Consider the following 16,049-nt stretch of genomic DNA (forward strand, 5'->3'; position numbering starts at 1 on the left):
AATTAGGTTATTTATTTTTATTTATAAAATTTAAAAATGCTAACTATATTATAACTTTTTTAATATTAATATTTTTTAATAGTAAATTATTTTTGAATTCATAAATTTGAATAATATTGTTGTAAAAGAAATAGTAACTAAAATAATCTTAATTATTTTAAGTACTTAATGTAATGGGACTATAGCAGGGACTAAAATTAGTTCCTCCTAATGGAGAAGAGAGATACTTTGAGTTCCTATTTACTGTTCATGACGTAAAAACTAATGTGGAGTTACTTTTTATGACAGGTGGGCCATAAATAGGGACTGAGATGAGTTCCGTACTGGAGATGGTCTTACTTTTTCAGTCTGTGTCTCTCTCTTTCTATATATATATATATATAACTCCCTCTTGTTGCTGCTGGTTCTCTATGTTATATCTCTTGCAGTCTTCCTGACTCTCCCTCTCTCCCATCTCTGCTCTGTCTCTCTCGCTTCCCCCGTATCGCTCTACCTATCTCCCAACACAGGCTGTTTGGTTATCTAACGCCATTATTGAGAAAGTTGCTAGAAGGAACGTAACGAGAGCATCATGCCGAGAAAAAATAAATAAAAATTCTGAATCAGACCAAGTCACGATATGATGTGGCTAGAAGGAGCGTAATGAGAGACAATAATTACTCAACACTTAAATTTAAGAGTGAATACCCCATCCGGCCCCTGACAATTATCTCGAAAGGACAACGAGGCCCCCAAGAAAAAAAACACCCAATCTGGCCCTTGATAATTTTTTTTGGGACTGATTAGCCCTTGTGCCAAAAAAAATAACATTGATTTTTTTTTTTTGCACAGGGGCCTCGTTGTCCTTTCGAAGTAATTGTCAGGGCCGGATTGGGTTTTTTTTTTTTGTTAGGGGCCGGGTTGGGGTTTTTTTTTTTTTTTGTCAGGGGCCTCGTTGTCTTTCGAAATAATTGTCAGGGGCTGATTTGGGTTTTTCTCTATATTTAATGGGTATATTCCCAGGTCATTTTCCAACACCCAAGACGTTGATTTACAATCATTTCATTGAGACATTCCACTTTTTAGTATCTAAATAAAAAAACATAACAAATGGAAGGGTTGCCAACGTAGTTAACCATGCCGTATGAATGATAATTAGACTATTCTTATATTCTACAGTCTATATACATGCACGTTGGGTTAACTAATTTACTCATGCTCACAACATTCTAGTGTTAATAGGATGATGATGCGGTTGGGATAGAAGTCATACGACCTATAATTTGTTAGCACAAAAAATTCATGCCCCTTGTTGCTATGTTTCATCAACCAGAGTGACATTTTCGGTCCTCAATCCAATAACAACATCTCACCCATAGAGTTAATGGGCCTCAAGGCCGTTGATTCTCAGTCCACCCTACGTAAAAAACACACTCCTACTGTATATCAAGAAGGAACTATTCAACCTGATTGAAATAAAAAACAGTACAGCATAACACTAATTCACAACAGTAAACAGTTAATCCCCCTATCATCCAGGTACAGATACATGCAAAGTGTCATCTTAAAACATCTGACTTCCCCTTACACATACGATATTCATGCAAAGTGACTATATACTATTCACAGACAACACATTTTCAAAAACATACTCGACAAAACGCTAGCTGAGGTTGCGGAGCAGTTTCATGACCTGCACGGAGACAAAACTAAATTAATCCAATTTTAGTATTGCACCCTAATTAATGACTAACAAAACATGCCGAACACATAATAGTACAGTTTGGAAGTCGTGATTACCTCCCTAGTTATGTCGGCAGGGTCCAGTAGATGTTCCAACCTCACATTCCCGCTTTGCGTCGTTCCTATCACGTCTTCGCCAAGACCAAGCAGGCGATACGGAAATACAAAAAATTTGAGATAAGACATTTTAACAAAATAAGAAAATACAAAAAAAAAAAACGCTTGACAAATACAGATTATTATTTTTTCTGGCGGTGTCAGATGTCATTTTTTCCCCCTTTTTCCTTTAAAAGAAATCATTTTACCATTTGGTCGTGAAAATAATTAACATCTTTCTTACACTGACTACAGTTGCCTTGAATGTAATTGTAGAACTACTTGTTCAACATGCTTTTAGGATACACAAGCTGCTGCCCATGCTCAGGTGGAAGCAGTCAACGAAACGAAAATAGAAGTGGACAAGAAAATAGAAGCTAACCTGAAAGCAAATACAGAAATTAAGGTTGCAACATATATGGCTTTGAGGAATGCAGATATGGCAGATTCTGTGATAGAAGCAGTCAAGGATGACCCAAGAAGGTGGCGTGAAGAACAAAATAGCGATATGGGCTACACAAAAAATTAATCAATTTCGTCAATCTCCTTGCACATCTACAAGGCAATAGAAAGTCAAAGATTAGATATATAGATAATGTTCAATCTATAACAAAAAATAAGCAAAAGGGAACCATATTGGTGGTAGCAATTAAAATTTTGCCCTTTCTCTTTCGGATTTGGGGGTTCTTAATCAACTACATGTCCAGCACGATCATCTTACAGATGAACAACTTCCATAAAAATATTTTGCAAACGCAGATAAACTCATTCTCAAAATCTGTTTCAAAGTATTTAGCAAGGAGACTATACATGTAATCAAACTACTTTGGCATATTAACATTGCAAATTAGCAATTAATAACACCCTTGCTTGCTAAAATTGTGCGAAGTATTTAAATTAAGTTACCATTGAAAATTGAAATGGAATGCTGTTTAAACTAACTTCTGTTATTACAATTGCAAATTTTAGGCACAAATTTGTTGGGATCAGAAATTATGAACACGGTCCTACAAAGGTAGAATCAAAACTCTAACCTTTTCTTAGGAAGCACATCACATCTTTACCCAAACATGAGCATACCCACATTTCAGAGACGAAAAAACGTATGGCATAATAGTTTCATCTGGACTTTGTGCAACGAAAATATACAATGCATACCTCCACTGGCAGATCGCGATCGATGGCAGTCTCGCCCAGCTTCGGTGCTCCGTTTTTTGCGCATTGACACTGTCCCACTCGTAGCACAGCACACTCTCTAGTGAAGCCAACCAATCTCCGCCAACACACGTGGAGCCACCACCTAGGGAACCTAAGCCTTGCTCCGGCACCGTCAGAGGAGGAGCAAGTTCTTCTCTCTATCTAGAGTTTTTATTTTCCCTCCGTTAAGTTCATCCCCTAGGTTACCCTCTTTCTATTTCCAACGAAGCAACCTGAAGCCACCACCAAAGCCATTTTTTCTACTCCATTTACAAATACTTTACAACAAAAAAAATCCACTTCAGATAAGCCCATTATTAGCTATCATAACGGATCCTGTAATACAACTTAATTAATATACTTCATCCCGTAATCTTCTAAACTCACTTGTCTCAACATTCACGGATTCACAGTCTTCTCTGAACACTGCCACCAGTTTTCTCAGAATTGGTCTCATGAAGTGGACAAGTGTCACTGAATTATCCTGCCACCACATTTCTATACGTGTAGAACATAACTTCCTTTCTACACTAGAGAATCCACCTTTTTTAAATTCATTATGGTTAAGAACCAAATTTAAGAGTATATAAAAGGAACCGATTTTGATAATTATTTCAGATTTTATAAATATTATAAAGGTGATAGTAATTCTTCACATAATATTTAATACTTTATTTTATAAATTTAATGGCTACATTATAATCGTTATTTATCTTAAAAGAGGTGGTTATAATATTATTATATATTTTATTCAAAAGAATGTGACTCAACATATAATATTAGTTATATTCTTGTGTGGATGAACTTTTGAGATATAACTCGTTTCTTGCGTTATTGTAATACGTCTTTTTTTAATGGAGTGAGAATAACTCGGACGTCAAAGAACACAATGGGTAGATACCTGCAAAAGACACTCCAACACTCAAATTAGTATGTATTTAAGAGGTATATAATAATTCTATGAATATAAAATATTAGACATGAAAGAACTTATCATGTGGTGCCCTTTTTGAGATATAGAAATTAGTGCTTTTATAAACATAGGGTTGATGAATAGAGTTGATGTTATGACCGTTAGTCATTAAGTCAGAATAATGGTTATTAAGATTATCCGTTACAAACTTAGAATAAAGGCAAATAAAGTCGAGTTATGACTCATAATGCACAATAAAGATCGAGCTATAAGGTGACAGATCACAGCCCCCAAGCTTTGTCTGCCGATCATATGATCCAGGCTAAGCTTAGAAAATAAAATGCGTTACAACTCAGTTAAAAGATAAGTTAATAATGATATGGTGAGCCCCCAAGTTTAGTCGATTTATTTTGTTGGCACTTATTCAAAAAATAATTGAGTGGTAAAAGTCATTCTATCAAGATAGTCGTGTGGGAGATATTTTTCCGCTTGAGAACAATTTTTCATGACATGCGTATAGCATTTGATTGTATGTGAACTGAAAAGTTCAGAAATATGTATCCATTAACGGAATTAATTGTATGATCTAAGGATATAATGATTAATTGTCTTAGAAATTTTTCTGACCCACAACAACTTATTGATGAATTTCTCGTTCAAAGCAATTAGTTATTGAAAATTTATAATTTATATTGAAGGTATATCATATGACATGAATAAGATAAATTGAGAAAATAAATATGTATAAAATCGTAACATATATTGTAAAAGTACAAGAGTTCAAAGTAGTAACATATACCTTGAAAGTTGATAATTGTAGAGAAGAAGACGATATATGAATGTCATACATACCAAATGTGAATTACTTAATTTTATTTGTTAATATTATAACTTTGTTTCTTAGAATCTGCATTAACTTGTTAATAAAGCAATAAATAATTACATTTAATAATATAATAAATCTTGTTTAGCTATGAGGTATATTCTTTGTGCAAAAATAGCAAATTTGCATGTTTGTAACTATTTTTTGCTTAACTTTTTGCATTAAATAAATAGTAACATAAAATTTAATAGTATAAAGTGGATAGTAAATAAGTTATGTACAATTAATATATAATTAATTTTTTATGGAATTCAATTTTAAGATTTGAACTCATCATTACCGTTATTTAATTGTATAAATAAAATCATTAAGTAATAAGAATATAATACATGATGAAATAAAAATTCAATTGATATGGTTGTTATATGTCATTATTGTAAATGGATAGCTTTGTATTCTAATACAGGATGTCTCTTTCTCATTTTCTTTTTCAAAATAAAAAACAAGAATAGATGATCTTTAGTAATAAAAATAGGAAATGATGAGTATTATTGTCTTGCAAAAATATAGATAAAAATACAGAGAGAAAAGTATATTATTTGTAAGAATTATTCCAAGTATAGAACATATATTGAGGTTTGAATATAACTAATGAATTAGTAAATATTAGTTACACAAAATATAAATACAAAAGTATGTTGAATAAAATATATAATTTTAATTACGTAAATAGAGAACTTTGAAAAAGTAAGCAAAATTGATAAGCAAGTTTGTGTTCGGATTGATCGAAAACTGAGTTTGTTCCTTGATTAATTGAAAGTCGAGTTTGTTCTCGGATTGATTCATTGATCGATTATGAGATGTGAAATATTATGATACGTAAAGTGAATGTATAAAGTACATACTTTATAAAAAGTTACGATAAATTAAAATTTGATAAGAGGCATTAAATAAAATCTTAAACAATATTATTGAGATTGATTCAAAAATTTGAATGTAAATCAAGTTTATGAACCCGAGGGGAGTCGGAATTATTTTACTCGCCTCACGGTAGGCGCCAATTGTTCTTGTGTGGATGAACTTTCGAGGTATAGCTCGTCTCTTGCGCTGTTGTTGTAAACCCCGCTAAATTAGCTAATAATTAACCACTAAATTAAATTTTAATGAGGAAGATTATAAATGAAAATCTTATATTAAAATATAATAGAGCTTTTCAAAACAAGAATTTTAATACTAATTTCGAATAATTTGGGCCAAGATTGGGCCAAACTGGTTGAACTGGGCCCAAACCAGACCCGTGGGCCCAACCAGACCCATCATTTAAATGAGCTAAAGCTCATCTTCCTCCTCATTCAGCAAGAAGCACGCTGAAACACAAGGAGGGGAAGAAAGGGTTCCAAAGCCTTGCTCAAGTTTCTATCCACCATAACTTCTTTGTTCGAGCTCCGATCGCCGTACCGTTCACGGCCACGCGTCCAGCGCATCGAGCTCTTCGTTTCTACTGGAATAATTTCATAGGTAAGCCACAATCTCACCTCAAATCTTCTACCCCTTTTGATTTTCGAATTTTTGGGCCTTTATATTGAGATTTTGTCAAATTTGGTATTCTAGGTTCGACTTAGCTTGCGGAGCTTATCGAGATTGAGTTGTTTTGTTCGTGGGTATGGTAAGAATCACTGACCTTAGCCAATTCTTGATTTTAGTATGTGAATTCTAAATTTTAAAGTATATATGGATGATATGTGTGAACTAGGTATATATATATATATAAGTATTGGAATTGAACTGTGGACATTTGGAGGCTTGGTAGAGGATTGGTGCCAAGGTTTTGGTGATTTTGGAATTTGTGGGGCTCTGTGTGTATGGCTAAGTGGTTGCCTTGGACTGAACGTGGAAATCGGCCAAGGTATGGTTTAGGTTTCACGTAGGTAATATATAATGTTCTGTGAAAATTTAGGCTAGACGACCATAGGATAGGTTGGAGGTAAAGGAAGGTTTAATGTTTAGTATCCTTGTTGTTGAATTGTGTTATGAGTTGTGTATTGGATTGGGTGATTGCTATTGATGATAATAAAGGAATGTGAATTGATGAATTTGTGATCATTGATTTGTTGACAAGAATATATAAATGCCTAGGATGAGTGGATGATAAATTTGTTGATATAATTGAGAGATTGATGCATAATGTTGACGAATTGAGATATGGTAGTCTTGGAAGGATTATTGTGGTGATGGCAAAGCTATGCTGTATTGGTTTTGGTGTAGAGTATATGATATTTGAGTTGGCTTCTTTATGAAAATTGAGGTTTTGAATTTTGTAAGAAATTTGGTTTTTGGGCCGAACTTCGATGACTCATAACTTGGCTTCCTGACCCCCAAATGATTTCAAATTTATTTTATATGAGAATTTGGTCCGTGAAGTTTACGCCGTTCGAAAAATGGAAGAAAAATTATTTAAAACGAAAAAATTATGCATGTTGGAAGTTTGGGGTTCCAAATGTAAAATTCTACAGCTTTTGACTTAACCAGAATTTTAGCCAAAAACCTATGCTTGCGTATGCATACCTGCGCGTGCGTACACATAACACCAAAAAAGGGGGTTTTGCGTACACATGCAGGAGCTATACGCATACATGCAATTCTGTCCAGCGTACATGCGTGCGCGGACAGGTGCATGCGTACGGATCTTGGCCTAAAAAGAGACCTGTGCGTGCGCACACATGTGTATGTGTACGCACCCCCCTGTTTTCAGCAAATCATTATTTTGTGTTTTCAAAGTCAATTTGACCTTTTAAACCTCTATTTTCATATTGTTAGTCTTACATGTGATTAGGAAGCTTAGTAATGAGATGAAGCTAGGAAATTGAGGTAACTTGGGGATGAAAAAAAGAGGTAAACATGATGACTTATAAGAGAATGATGTGACGGTTAAAAGAAGTTATGATGTCATGGCTATGATGAATGATTATATAATGAATAAGAATGGTTATGACTATTATGCGCCTTATGAATTTAATGATATCTGAGATACGAGTTTCCCTGGGTAACAGAACCGTGGCTTGCCACCACGTGTTCCAGATTAAAACTCGATACTCTGTTGACCTTACGTCGTAAGAGTGACCGGGCACATATAAATTCTTGGGAATGGATATCCCACATTGAGTGAGTTATATATGAATGAATAAATGTATGAATTATGAATGAAATGAGAAAATCTATGCATAGACTCATGGGGATGCGCAACGAGGGACAGTCTAAGGGTTTCGGACTTGTCGGGTTGGCTGGATAACCGATAGATGAGCCTCATCAGCCATAGGACAGGCATACATGATGTGCATTCTGTTTGTTTGTCTGCTTTGCATTACTTGGGATTGCGTAACTGAATATATATTATGCTAATTGTTATATTTGCTACCTGTACTACCTGTTTCCTACTTGTGCTTGAAATTGTTTGGTTGTTTGTCTCTGCTAAATCCTTGGTGATGGAGGAGCGGAGGAAAGGTGGACTGGTTTGGAGATAAGGTTAGGTTTAAGTAAGTAAGTTTAGATTTCCTTAGAACACCTACCCCTTTTATGGCTTCTGTTTAGAATCTAAGTTTTATAACTGAGTGTTAGCGTTCTAGAATTGCCTCTGACATTACCAGGACCTTATATACTATGTGCATGGCACCTTTACCATGTTGAGAACCTCCGGTTTTTACCCCATATTGTGTTGTTGTTTTCAGATGCAGGTCGAGAGGCACCTCGCTAGGCGTCTGGATTCTTGAAGCGGAGCGGTTTCTGAGTTCTTTTGCTCTGTAGCTTATGTATATATGTACTTAGCTTTCTCTCCAAAAAACTTGTTATTTTGTCCCTCATAGAGGCTAAAGGAAAGTATACGATTTTACCTTGCCTGTTAGGTATTTTGGGGATATGTATATATGTATGTAAATATTCTCCGGCCAGTCTTAGTTTCGCAGGCTGAGTTCGGAGCTAGTTATTCTGTATCCTTGACTCTTTATGCTCTCTTATGTTTAGTACACCTATGATCTTTAAGTTTCTTAGCACATAAGTAATCTCGGTTCCTAAGCGTTGTGTTTTTTATTTTGCGAATTTGTTTTACCTGCTTTTCAAGGCTCCTCGTATATTACTCTTTTTCAGATACTATTATGTACATATCTTGTTTTAAAGGTCGTAACACCACATCACCTCTGTTTTATTACTTAAGCGTAAAGCTTTGTGTAGTAGGATGTTACAGTTGTAATACGCCTTTTCTTTAATGGAGTGAGAATAACTCGGACGTCAAAGAACATAGTTGGTGGGTACCTACAAAGGATTTGAATCCTCTAAATTTTAAATTTTATTTTAGAGGGTAAAGTGTGATCTCTCACCATTTATTTCATAGGTGAGACCAAGAGAAAATATGAGAGAGAAATCATTTAAGGATAAGAGATCATACTTTACTCTCTAAAGTGAAAATTTAAAATTTAGAGGATCCAAATTCCCTGCAAAAGGCACTCCGACGCTCAAGTTAGTATGTATTTAAGAGGTATATAATAATTCTATAAATATAGAATGTTAGACATAAAATAGAACTTATCATGTGGTGCCCTTTTTGAGATATAGAAATTGGTGCCTTTATAAGCATAGGGTTGATGAATAGAGTTGATGTTATGACCGTTGGTCACTAAGTCAAAATAATGGTTATTAAGATTGTTCGTTACAAATTTAGAATGAAGGCAAATAAAGTCGAGTTATGACTCATAATGCACAATAAAGACCGGGTTATAAGGTGACGGATTAAGTTATATTACAATAAAACATCAAGTAACTCATAAGAAGATAATTCATTTTTTTAGATCAATTAAATTTAAAAGACAATTAATAGTCTAAAAATGAGGCAAAGAGAAGAGTTTATAAAATCATAACTTACATAAGGAGATGAGTTTATAAAATCATAATTTCATTAGATATGCACTATTTTAAATATGTGAACTCATATATGACTTCTAATTTATTATTTCTTGCGATTCAATCCATGTTAATTTGAGTGTTTGAGTCCAACCCCATCATGAGAATGACAAATTTAAAATATTGAAAACTTGAAAGAAGAAGATGACAACAATATCGTTTCTCCAATTTATTCTCTATAATTTGTTCAGGTAATTTTTAAAATCGAAAAAACAAATACTTCTGATGAGGAACGAACTAACTCACGCCGTTTTGTCTTTGACTTTATATGAATAGCTGCAAGCTGGCCGGTGTACTCAACCTTCCTAAGGTAGTCAGATCAATTTTAAGGAAGGAAAATGCGCGAATTCGCAGAAGAATAGATAGAGATTAAAGAGAGGAAGGTCGGCAATCTTGAACTTGAGGTATGAATCCTATCAAATCTATTTGACTTGGTTGTAATGGATACCTCCAAAGCTGGAGGCTGCCCAAGCGCCAAGAGGAGGATGTGGCCACTAGGAACGGCCAAAGTTCCAAGAAAACACAAGCTGCCACCGAAGAATCACCCAAGACAAGATGCAAATCTTTGAGGTTCACCGTCATCAAGATGCTCATAGAAAAGTTTTTTATTTTTAGTTGTCTATGATATCTCCTAATTCAACACATTAAGAATTAATTCGCAGCACGCGATACTTGGTTAAAGACTTTTTTATTTAAATAAATAAAAAAATAGATTAATTCTATAAATACACATACACAGAATGAAAATTGTTATCAAAATACGTATAACCATTTCAACTGCAGCCAAACTAAAATGGGTTATGCTTCCAATTTAAGTCTCGCGCCCACGAAATGAGTTAATAGTCAAAATTATCCTGAAAAATATCCCGATCTCCATTTTCGTCATCGAAAGATAAATTTAATCAAAATCGTTCTCGAAAGATTTAAAATTAATCACGTTAGTCCCTCCGTCTATTCTATCACTAACAACGTTAACTTTTTTGACGTGACACGTTAGTTTTTTTTTTTTGTCTTTTTGGTCATCTAAAAAACAGAAACAAAACACTAACTACCCAGAGACCGACCCACCCGTACCCGTTCCGAAAATTCCTCCTCAACCCATCTGAGATTTTGAGTAGCTTCGACCCTCCATTCCCATCCTGCTGCAATACAACCCCCGCAATGGTGGTTCTTCAAGCTTCACGCTACGCACCGTCTCCAGTAACCACCACCATCGTCACCGGATGTTGCAGAGATACCATGCCTTGCCTAAATTTCAACCTCCACCACCTATCAAGCGTCTTAGAGCCCCCGCTCCACAGCTGCTGCCACCGCCGCCGCATCAATAGTATAATGCTCGCTTTCCACCCCCAATCCAATTCGGTGCATGTCAAAATAAACAAAGGAATCAACATAGCATCATCACAATCTCAAACATGCAAAATAATTAACCAAGAGAAAATGTTCAATTTTAAATGTTTAAGCAAAGATAAGACCTCGTTCTATGAACAAAACCAAGCATGCAAAATGCAACCCAAAGATAAACCAGAAAATTACTAGAATAAAAAACACAAAAACAAAAATGCATGATCAGTGTACCATGAATGATCACACCACCACACCTGATATGCCCCAAAAAAGACACCATCTTTGGACACAACAGCTTCAAAAAATGAAAATTTCACACGATATAAAATAGTAGTAATAAAAGGGAGCTACAACGATGAAACATACCAGTGTGGTGAAGGATGAGATATAAGCTTAAGCACCAAGAATATTTGTTAAATAACCCTAACGAAAGCGACAGAGAGAAGAAAAATCGTTTTCACAGAGATGACTTCCAAAATCCAAACTCCAAAGTAAGTCAGATCTCTCTCCAAATGTGAAAGACTTAATCCAAACCGATAGCAGAGAGAGGCAGCAGCTGTGGAGCAGAGGCTCTAAGACGCTTGATAGGTGGCGGAGGTTGTGTTGTAGCGAGACAGGAATGGAGACTTGAAGCTACTCAGATGGTTGAGGAAGGATTTTAGGGGTGGGTACGGGTGGGTCGCGTTATGGGTAGTTAGGATCTGTTTTTATTTTTTGGGCTTAACAGCCCATGATAAAAAAAAAACTAATGTGCCACGTCAGCAAAGTTAACGTTGTTAGTAACAGATAGGGGTGCACATGGGCCGGGTGAAGCCGGGTTTGATGTGACCCAAACCCGACCCGAAATATACACCGGGTCTATTTATTAGACCCGAACCCGACCCTAGACCCGATGAAACCAATACACTTTCGGGCTACAATTATACCGGGTGAAAACCGGGTGAAAACTGGGCCGTTAACATTACATTACGTTGATACCTTCTTGTAAGCTAGCATGTAAAAATATCCAAAATTCCAAGACTCCAACCATTAGTTAACATGGTAAAATTCACTTAGAAAAATATAACAAGAACCAACCCTTCTTCAAAATTAAAGCATAACCACAATCAATACTAAAACATAACCACAACCAATACTAATATTGTCTAATAATACCAAATATTTAAAGCAATACAAATAACACAATCTTATGTATTAGTCTAAAGTCTTATGCATTCTAATCATAAAACATTAATTTATAGTCTTATAATGACTAATAACACAAAATATTAAGGTTTACAATACTTAAATTCCACATAAGAATAGTTATGATCCATTACTAATAACACAAAATATTAATTGTGTATGATGACCGGGCCACCGGACCGACTTCGGGTGACCCGAGCTATGGCCCGGACCCAACCCGAAATAATGACCGGATCTATTTTTGAGACCCGTACCCGACTCTAAACCCGATAAAATTACATCAAATTAGTCCTTAAAGTGTTCGGGTTATGCCTTTGTTATATAGGTTTTGGGAAACATGTTACTAAGGTGATTGGCTCTATCTAATACAAATTTAATCGGTTCCACTGATACTATGAGCAACATGTATAAACAAGGATTGATATGATATTTATCATAGTTGGGATGCAATAATTGAGATACGAAGGGAGAAGGTGATGTGGAAAGTTCCGTCCATTTCGTGTGTAGTACCAAGGATTTAGCGCTATTTGGCGTCTGCCACCCTTGTATTGCCCATTTCGTGGGTGCCAGCAGCAGCAACATGGATCCCCAGCACCATTTTATGGACACTAGACTTGAATTGGAGGCATAATTCATTTCGCATATGCTGCAGCTAAAATAGCTACGTATTTTGATAATAGTTTTTATCTTTATATATTTAGGGAAATAATCTATTTTTTTATTTATTTAAAAAAAAAACCCTTGGTTAAGCGAACAATTGAATTAAACATTTAACCAATTCAAATTAGTTATACTCATAAAAAAGTTGAGGATTCGTATTCGAGACGTCGGTAAAGGGTTCTAATTTGCTATTTACTATTTTTTTGTGCTTTGAATAAAATTTATTGTGAAATAAAAAAATATTTGTATTAATTTACAAATCAAAAATTGATACAACATTCCACCAGAACATATTTTTATATAATTCGAAACAATAGGTTTCGAACTAGATATGTATGTAATTCGAATTGAATGAATTCAAATTACTCCAAATCACTAAACCCACGTAATTCGAATCAATTCAAAACGAATTAAGAGCGAAAAAATTCAAGTAATTCGAGTGAACTTAACTCGAATTATGAGAGAGAAGTTCGAATCCTAATAATTCGAATTACTAGGAAAAGGACAAAGGAGTTCGAATCTTATTGATTCGAATTATGTGCTTTTGGCTACTGTAAGTAATTCGAATTGATTCGTTTCGAATTACATTGAACTCGCCTATATAAGGAGTTCGAACCAAGTTCATTCGAATCACTTTCTCATTCTCAAACCCCACCAAATCCCAGAGAAAACGACCAATATTTGGGCCGAGATTCACCGGATTGGCATATTCAGGCGATGGGAGACGATCCGGGGAGGCTTTACCGTCTGGATGGAGTTGCTCATATCGCCGGGGTGATCAACGACGAGGTTAGTGGTCTCTGATGTTGCGCTGTTTATAGTGTTTTATGTTATGAAAGTGGTTTTATGATAGTGGTTTATGTTATAGTGGGTTTATGGTAGTGGTTTTATGATAGTGGTTTTATGTTAGTGGTTTATGTTATAGTGGGTTTATGGTAGTGGTTTTATGATAGTGGTTTTTGTTAACGGTTTAGGATGGTGGTTTATGTTGTTGTTAGTGGTTTAGGATAGTGGTTTAGTGTAGTGGTTTAGTAAAGTGGTGTGTGCCAGTGGTTTTTGTTTTACCCGTTTTTGTTAGTGGGTTTTTTTAATGGTTTTGGATAGTGGTTTTAGCGTATGTTAGCAGTTTGGGGAAGTGATTTTTGTTCTTTATGATATGAGTTGCATATGTCAGTGGTTTCTGAAAATGTTCTAATTATGCGGTTCATCTTCTGTCCAGCCTCAGCGTTGCATATCCAGCGTTAGGCGGCAGCAGGGGATGCGGCTTGATGAGAGGTACGTTCCGTATCTGCAGATGGCCGGCTTGTACCATCTAGCGAGGTTGAACGACAGATGGTTCCGACTAGACGAGCCTTTAGTCAGTGCATTCATCGAGAGGTGGCGTCCAGAGACGCATACCTTCCACATGCCGTTTGGAGAGTGCACCATCACCCTTCAGGACGTCGCATACTAGCTGGGGTTGCCGGTGGACGGTCATTACGTTAGTGGTTGCCTGACAGACTTCCACCTATACATTGAGGGTGGTAGGCCAGCTTGGACGTGGTTCCATGAGTTGCTTGGTGTGCTGCCTCCTGAAAACCAAGTTCAAAAATTCGCAGTCAACTGTACATGGTTTCAGGAGACATTTGGAGAGTGTCCCGAAGGGGCTGACGAGGAGACAGTTAGGCGCTTTGCCCGTGCCTATATCATGATGTTGTTGGGGACGCAGCTGTTTGCCGACAAGTCCGGCAATCGTATACACATCAGATGGCTACCCTTTGTTGCTAGACTCGAGGAGATGGGTGGCTACAGTTGGGGGTCGGCGGCGCTCGCATGGTTGTACCGATGCATGTGCAGAGTCGCTAACAGACATGTTGTGAAGTTAGCTGGGCCGCTACAGTTACTGCAGTCTTGGATCTTTTGGAGGTTTCCGTCCTTTAGGCCCTCCCGGTGTGATGCGTTTAGCTGGCCCCTTGCCTCGAGGTACGTTTAGTTTTTTGTATTACGTATCGTTATGGTATTCACTTTAGTATGACTCACGAATGCATTATAAACCTTTACTTATTACGCAGGTGGTCTGGTTACAATCCTAGGATTAGCAACAAGGGGCCTAGGGTTCAGATGGCTCGCCTGAAGATCGACCTGTTACAGCCTCGGGATGTAAGTACCATCAGCCGTATGTGTAGCTAGTCAGTCTTTAAGTTTTTAAAGTTTAAGAGTGACTTTTAATAGAATGTTTACGGTGTTTACAGTTCATATGGATGTCCTATAGCGCACTCGACGTCATCCAGGTTGTCCATCCGGAGGTATTGGAGCCTCGGCATACGATGTTATGGCGGTGTGTGACGTCCTTGATATATTTTGTGGTTGTTGAGTGGCATCAGGTTGATAGAGTGCTACCGCAGTTTGGCGGCGTACAGCCCCCACCGCGTCCCGCCCTGAACATAGACTTCTTGATGTCGAAGGACGGGAGAGGAGGTGACCGTTGGTTCCCGGCGCAGCTAGCTGATTGGCATCTTCACTGGCAGGAGCGTGCGGATCACATTTTACAGTTCGACGTTGTGGCCGACCCCGGCCCCTCGCATGAGTTCTTGACATGGTGGCATCAGCATGGAAAGAGATTCCTGTCGCCAGAGATGTACTTGGGCGATCCACGAGGTATTCCTATTCCGGGTGAGGCGACTCAGAGGGGTCCAGGCCGAGTTCCTGAGATGGACCGAGTCCACGATGTTCCTGACAGACGTCGTGTTGAGAGGCGAGCTCGAGTCGGCACACGTCGTAGCCAGCGAGAGCATGCCTGGCTCGATGATGCCATGGATGAGGTTGAGGACGCAGGTAGGGGTCGAGGGAGACGACGTGGAGGTGGACGTAGGAGGATGGGGGTTGATGCTAGGGATGATATCCACCACCCTGTGAGAGATGCAGCTGGACGAGGTGAGGCAGTCGGGGTTGACAGGCCCAGTAGGGGGGGCATGATGGTGAGTGGTATGGATCTGGTATGGGAGATCCGTCGACGCACACTGACGCTGGGCTTGGTTGTGGACCTCCGTTGTACCGCTTGACTTCCCAGATGCCCTTACGTTGCCGGAGACTCAACCGAATCAACCATGTGCACCCATTCCCAAACTCTGAACACTTTCCCACGTACCTTCGATAGTCAGACTCAACTACCTTGTA

Source organism: Arachis ipaensis, chromosome B03, assembly GCF_000816755.2.
Source record: "Arachis ipaensis cultivar K30076 chromosome B03, Araip1.1, whole genome shotgun sequence".
In the NCBI taxonomy this organism is placed as follows: Eukaryota; Viridiplantae; Streptophyta; class Magnoliopsida; order Fabales; family Fabaceae; genus Arachis; species Arachis ipaensis.